Source organism: Rissa tridactyla, chromosome 8 (genome assembly GCF_028500815.1).
Source record: "Rissa tridactyla isolate bRisTri1 chromosome 8, bRisTri1.patW.cur.20221130, whole genome shotgun sequence".
In the NCBI taxonomy this organism is placed as follows: domain Eukaryota; kingdom Metazoa; phylum Chordata; class Aves; order Charadriiformes; family Laridae; genus Rissa; species Rissa tridactyla.
This window is the reverse complement of record NC_071473.1, coordinates 45,790,127-45,796,452: the sequence shown is the minus strand read 5'-3', so window position 1 is coordinate 45,796,452 and position 6,326 is coordinate 45,790,127.

Below are 6,326 nucleotides of genomic sequence, written 5' to 3'. Positions count from 1 at the left end.
GCCTGCACTCACGGTCTTCTTCCCTTGGGTCTTCCCCATCTTCCAGTTTTCCAGTAGTGCCAGGATTCTCCACCCTTACGTGCACTGGAGGCAATAAGAGCTGAGATGTACACAAGGTCTCAGTCCCAGCCTAAACTAGCAGGGTGGATGTGCTGGTTTTGGTAGCTACATATAGGTGGAGACAATGTTATGGAAGGCCTTGATTGTGGCAAAATGTTCTGCTGTTTTGGTGACTGTGCTCATTTTCTGAGGACTTGTTTTCTTTCAGTCCTTGGATTGCTTCTGTAACCCCTAACTGGCCGTGTTAGGAACTCAGCTAACATCTTTGTGCCGGAAGCAGAAACTCCAGCATCTTGTCTAAGTCCTTCTTGCTTGACTTTGCAATCTGTTCAATATTACTGCTCTTTCATGCAAAAATAAATACCAAAGTAGAACAGGACTGCGGTGAAATGAAACTGGGATGCTACATTTGAAAATGTCACCACTCAGAAGGAAGATCGTCTTTTCACTTCTGTTCCTAGCAGTTACAACAATTTCCTCCCCGAGATACCCTTTTTGTGCTATGACTTCCAAATTCATTAAAACTCACAGACATTCTTATATTACACTATCTTGTAATAAGCCGATAGCAATAGTAGGATTAAAAAAGCCCCTTCTCCTGCACAAGCACGTAACAGAAGACTCTGAGAGCTCCCTTCTTTGGTGCAGATCACTCACACAACCGCTCCTTTCATGTCTGAGGAACCGGTTGTGTAGGATGAGGATATCAACCCTTGCTTGTCAAATGGACTTCCTGAGAGCTTTGCTCATGCCTGGCCCCAAGACTTTTGTTTTACCCATGTACAAATACTGCCTAAACCTCTAGACAGTGCAGATGGATGTAGCATGCAGTGTCACAGGATGAAACTGGGGCGTCCAGAATTTTGGCCAAAGGGGCTGTTACTCATCTGGGTAATATCCTGAGCAACACAAGGGCATGAGACAGCTTAGCGCTGTTCATTTTAATGAGAATATACTATCAAAACACCATGTGTAATATCACCCCTCTTGTCCATATTGTGTCGACAATGATGGCATAGGCATCACCTAAATAATCAATACCGAGTTCTAACACTTCAGTCAGATTACTTGGACACAGCCCCATGTGTCTCCAGGGGCTGTCCAGGGCCTTAGCATTCAGGATAGCACATGGTCTGCGTTTCGTCTTGCTCTCCTAAGCAGGACACCGTAGCAAATGGACTGGAAGGAATTGTAACGGGTCCTGCTGAGTCCAGCAGAAAAGTGAGGAGCTGTTGAGGATGAAAAGCAATCTGGACTGACTCCGCCAGGCTGGGTGGAGAATGGATTGAGAACAGCCCTGAGGAGAAGGACTTGGGGGTGTTGGTGTGTGAGAAGCTCAACATGAGCTGACAATGTGCTCTCGCGGCCCAGAAAGCCAACCACATCCTGGGCTGCATCAAAAGAAGCGTGGCCAGCAGGTCGAGTAAGGTGATTCTGCCCCTCTGCTCCGCTCTGGTGAGACCCCAGCTGGAGTACTGCGTCCAGCTGTGGAGCCCCCAACATAAGAAGGACATGGACCTGATGAAGTGGGGCCAGAGGAGGGCCACAAAGATGATCAGAGGGCTGAAGGACCTCTGCTGTGAAAACAGGCTGAGAGAGTTGGGGTTGTTCAGCCTGGAGAAGAGGGAGATCTCCAGGGAGATCTTATAGCCCCTTCCAGTCCCTGAAGGGGGCTACAGGAAAGATGGGGAGGGACTCTTTATCAGGGAGTGGAGTGATAGGACGAGGGGTAATGGTTTTAAACTGAAAGAGATTTAGATTAGATATTAGGAAGAAATTCTTTACTGTGAGGGTGGTGAGACACTGGAACAGGTTGCCCAGAGAAGCTGTGGATGCCCCATCCCTGGAAGTGTTCAAGGCCAGGCTGGATGGGCCTTTGAGCAGCCTGGTCTAGTGGGAGGTGTCCCTGCCCATGGCAAGGGTGGTTGGAACTGGATGATCTTTAAGGTCCCTTCTGACTCTAACCATTCTATGATTCTATGATTCTATGAAGTCACTGTGCTGCTGCTGAACAGCTGTTTGGGGTAGATGGGTGGTTCAGGGGTATGCAGTAACAGCCTCTAATGATCAGCTTGTACAGCAGACATAAGCACTCTTCTGCTTGTTTCCAGCAGGTTTGGTTTGCTGGCCTCCAGCAGAGCACAGGTTTTCCAGGTCCCACGTTACTTGGGCTTTCCATTGAATAGAGTCAGTTCAGACTCTCTGTCCCAACAGGCAGTGGGGTGTCACTGTGGGATGACGTGAGTGCTCCTCAAGGGTCTGGCTATAGGAACAGCAGGTTTCAGCCTGGCATTCACATCCATACGGGCACTTTTAAGGTCCATTTTGAGAACTTTTCCTTGTCCCCTGCTGTGAACAGCTTTGCCAGATGGGACACTGAAACATGGTCTCTAGGGGTAGAGATATCTCACGCTACCCATAACGCTACACATGAATCATAAGGTTTCCTGAAAGAAACAGCACTTTCTCTTTTTTTTTTTTTTTTTTTTGTGGGGGGGAGGAGGTTGTGGTGGAAAAGGGACAGTCATGACAAAAGAATGACACAGAAGCTTGATCCTGGCAAATGTGATTGCATAAGCCTGCCTCTGGGTTTAATCGCCTAAATGAGAAGTATAATTTTCAGAGAAACTGAGCCTGTACAAATTCCCTGAACAGCAGAGGGAACGGTACATGCTCTGTGTCCTGAAAATCAGACTAGACTAGATTGCAGGTGCTTAAATATAGATTTAGGTGCTTGGCTGTGGGCAGATAAGGGAGGAATAATTCTAGTCAAGGCTTGAAATAATTTTAGTAGTAAAACATAGGCCAAAGTACTGTGATCCAATTGTAACACTGCTAAATCAAAACTAGCTTTGATAATTACTTCTTATTTGCCTAACGGCCAGCATAGATGGCTCCTTATCTTCTCTGCTGTGTGCTGCACTGGTAAAAAGCAGATATATACTTGAAAAGCTATTGAAAAATAAAAGGAAAAGTAATGTGAAAGAACTACTTATTTTACTGTAGTTAATAAACCAATTACACTGTTTGAGGAGGTGCTTTCTTCTTCACTTTTCACGGGACTTAGCCCTGAAATATTAGCATAGCAATTTCCTAGAAATACCATGCCTATTCTATTAAAAACAACAAAATGAAAATAAAAATACTTTCCCACGCCCCCCCCACCCCTTTTTCCCCCCCTCCTGCTTTATAACAGACTAGATTGAAACTTAAGATTCGCCCTCTGGTTAGGTGTGTTGTGCAGCCACGCTATCTTGCAAGTAAGAAATGGGGACAGAAAACCAAAAAGGCTTCAAGTATATTCATCTTGCTTTGAGAATGGACGCCTACTTTCACAGGCAGAAGATGCTGTGTTGTGTAACAGCCTTCATCACACAGCGAAGAAAGGTGTGACAAGAAGAAACGGATGCAAACTAAAAACTGTGATGAATTCAATTTGAAAACATGCTACAAAAGTTTGAGAAAAAGTTCATCTCCCCTGAACTGATACAGTCCTAGATGTTGAGAATCTGAATGTGCTTGCATGGATTTGCGCTGCTCTCGCAGACTACCCTTTACTTCTGTTCAACTGGAGGTATACATGGGAAGATGTTCAGACATAAGTCCTGAGCCCTTCAAGGATAAGAGGTTTCACTGTGTTGTGGAAATAGGTGGGCAGCCTGTGGAGAGCAAAGACTACTAACGCCCTCCCCGAGGGGAGAGGGAAAGAGGAGTGTCCTCAACCTGGATGGGCCACCAGGGATTCACATGGGGAAGAGCTGCTGGGAGTGGCTTCGCTGTGGAGAAATCTTCACCTGGGCTTGCACCTTGTTAGACATCAGAGCACTGCACCAACATACACACACGAGCGCGTCCCTAGAAAACCAGGCTTCAACGCTTCTGCTGTTTATAGGAGATGCTCTTCCATGCCAGCTTGGTGGAAAGAACAAAGCATGCTTTCATCCTGGGAGAGGATACCACAAAGATACCATTGATGTTCAGTAACCCTATCCTGCCCCAGGACCTGAGACAGGATTCAGCTGTCTCAGGCACTGCTCTGCTTCTGGGCTGTTTCCTTTGAACCCAGGTGAGGAATTGGCAGCTCTCTCCAACTGTGGTGCATCTTCCTGGCCCCTTCACAGAGAAGGCAGCAAGAGCAGGTAGCATTTGTCTTAACTTGCCTTGGATTTGTTGAGCTTGTGGCTTTGAGAGTTGTGTACCAAGGTGCATGTCCAGACTGAAACCATACAGTGCTGGGATGCTCACGGGTTAAAGCTGTAATTCCCTTACCCAGCCGAATTTGGTGTTTCTCTTAAGCCATTTTAACAATAGCCAACACTAGCAGAATTGAATAGCTTTGGGTGAAAAATACTGTTGTCAACAACAAGCTATTGACCCCATACGTGTCAGCAGAGTTGAAAGTTTTGGGCCAGTATAACTAAAAGAGGTTGCTCTCCCTCCACGGCAACTCGGAGACGGTTTCTGGTGCTCTGGGGCTGGGAAGGACTATGTCTCTTTGCCATCCACAGTCCTACAGGCTCTTTGCCATGAGGCAGTTACCATCTTCCAGTTGAAATGTGGCAACGAACTGTGTGCAAATTCCCAGATCTTGGCAAATGCAAAATAAAATGAGTTAGTACATCTGTATGGTGACTGTTAAAGTCCTGCTAACTTGATAACTTGCAATTTGCTTTGGTTTTTCCAGGCATATTCATAGTCCGCTTCAAAGGTTCCCATTGTCTCTCTGATATCTGTAGCCACACAGTGTAACAAAGCTTGCAGTCTCTAATCTCTCCCACTTCCCAGCAAAGCTAGCATCTCCACTGCCGTTTGAAATCCTTAATGGAGAAGATACTACATCACAAATGAGGTAGGGAGTAGTATCTCACAGGGGTTCTTGTTGGACTTGATTTCAATCTCCTCTTTTTTTTTTTTTAATACAGACTCTAAATTTACCAAGTTTACATCTTTCTATTTAGTTGACTCCAGTGAGTGGCAGGCTGAAATGTCACCCAAACTGAGAATGACCTTATAAAATGTCAATCCGAGTTGATATGGAAAAGAGCTATTTTTTTTTTTGCCAGGGATACTTCTCTGCAAATGAACCCACCTCCCTGCTCAGCCTTACGGTAGGAAATAGCACTGATAACTGTCTCTTCCCCAGCCTTTTTAGCAGGTGAGAAGTAGATCAGAGCTGTTCTTTGTACAACTAAAAGAAGGGATTCACATGCAAACTCCAAAGCAAGATTTCTGCTATTAGTGAGCCTTTTTTCCTCTTGGAGCTCACGTGCAGGCCTGGCACTTCCTGAATAGAGAGGCCTCTAGAAAGTTACCCTTATCACCACTCCTGTGCCCTAACCATTTTTTGAGAGACGGTAATTGTGCAGGCAGATGTGAAAGTCCTGTTGTCTTTTTTAACTCGCTAGGGTCTTTTCTGCAAAGGTATCACCTGAACAACACGCGCTGAATTTTGTTAATTACTGCGGTTTTTCCACAGGCGCTTCATGCCAACCCTGCAGAGATGGGGGGGGCCGCAATACAAGATGGCGGCTGCCTGGCTCTGGGCCTCAGGCTACCACAGAGGGTCCCCGCAGGGCCCACCCTCCCTAAGGGGCCCTGCACCCTCCTGCCGTGAAAGGGGACACAGCCAGGTGCAGACCCCCCTTCTGGGAAGGAGAAGATTCCCATTTGCCAGCCTGGCTTGGAGACCAATGCTCCCATAACCTCTGGAGCCCCCAGCACAAGGAGAACGTGGACCTGTTGGAGCGGGTCCAGCAGAGGGCCATGAAGATGCTCAGAGGGCTGGACCCCCTCTGCTATGAAGACAGGCTGAGAGAGTTGGGGTTGTTCAGCCTGGAGAAGAGAAGGCTCCAGGGAGACCTTATAGCCCCTTCCAGCCCCTTTTCCCTACAGGAAAGCTGGGGAGGGGCTGTTTGCAAGTGCATGTAGTGACAGGATGAGGGGCAATGGTTTTAAACCAGAGCAGGGCAGGTTTAGATTAGACATTAGGAAGAAGTTCTTTACAATGAGGGTGGTGAGGCACCGGAACAGGTTGCCCAGAGGTGGTGGAGGCCCCATCCCTGGAGACATTGAAGGCCAGGCTCGATGAGGCTCTGAGCAATCTGGCCTAGTTGAAGATGTCCCTGCTCACTGCAGGGGGGCTGGATTAGATGACCTTTAAAGGTCCCTTCCAACCCAACCCATTCTATGATGGTATGATAATGCCCCCTTCCCAGTCCCCTTAGAAGAGAGCTGTGACAGTGCGCTCCCCCCGCGCATGCGCGCCC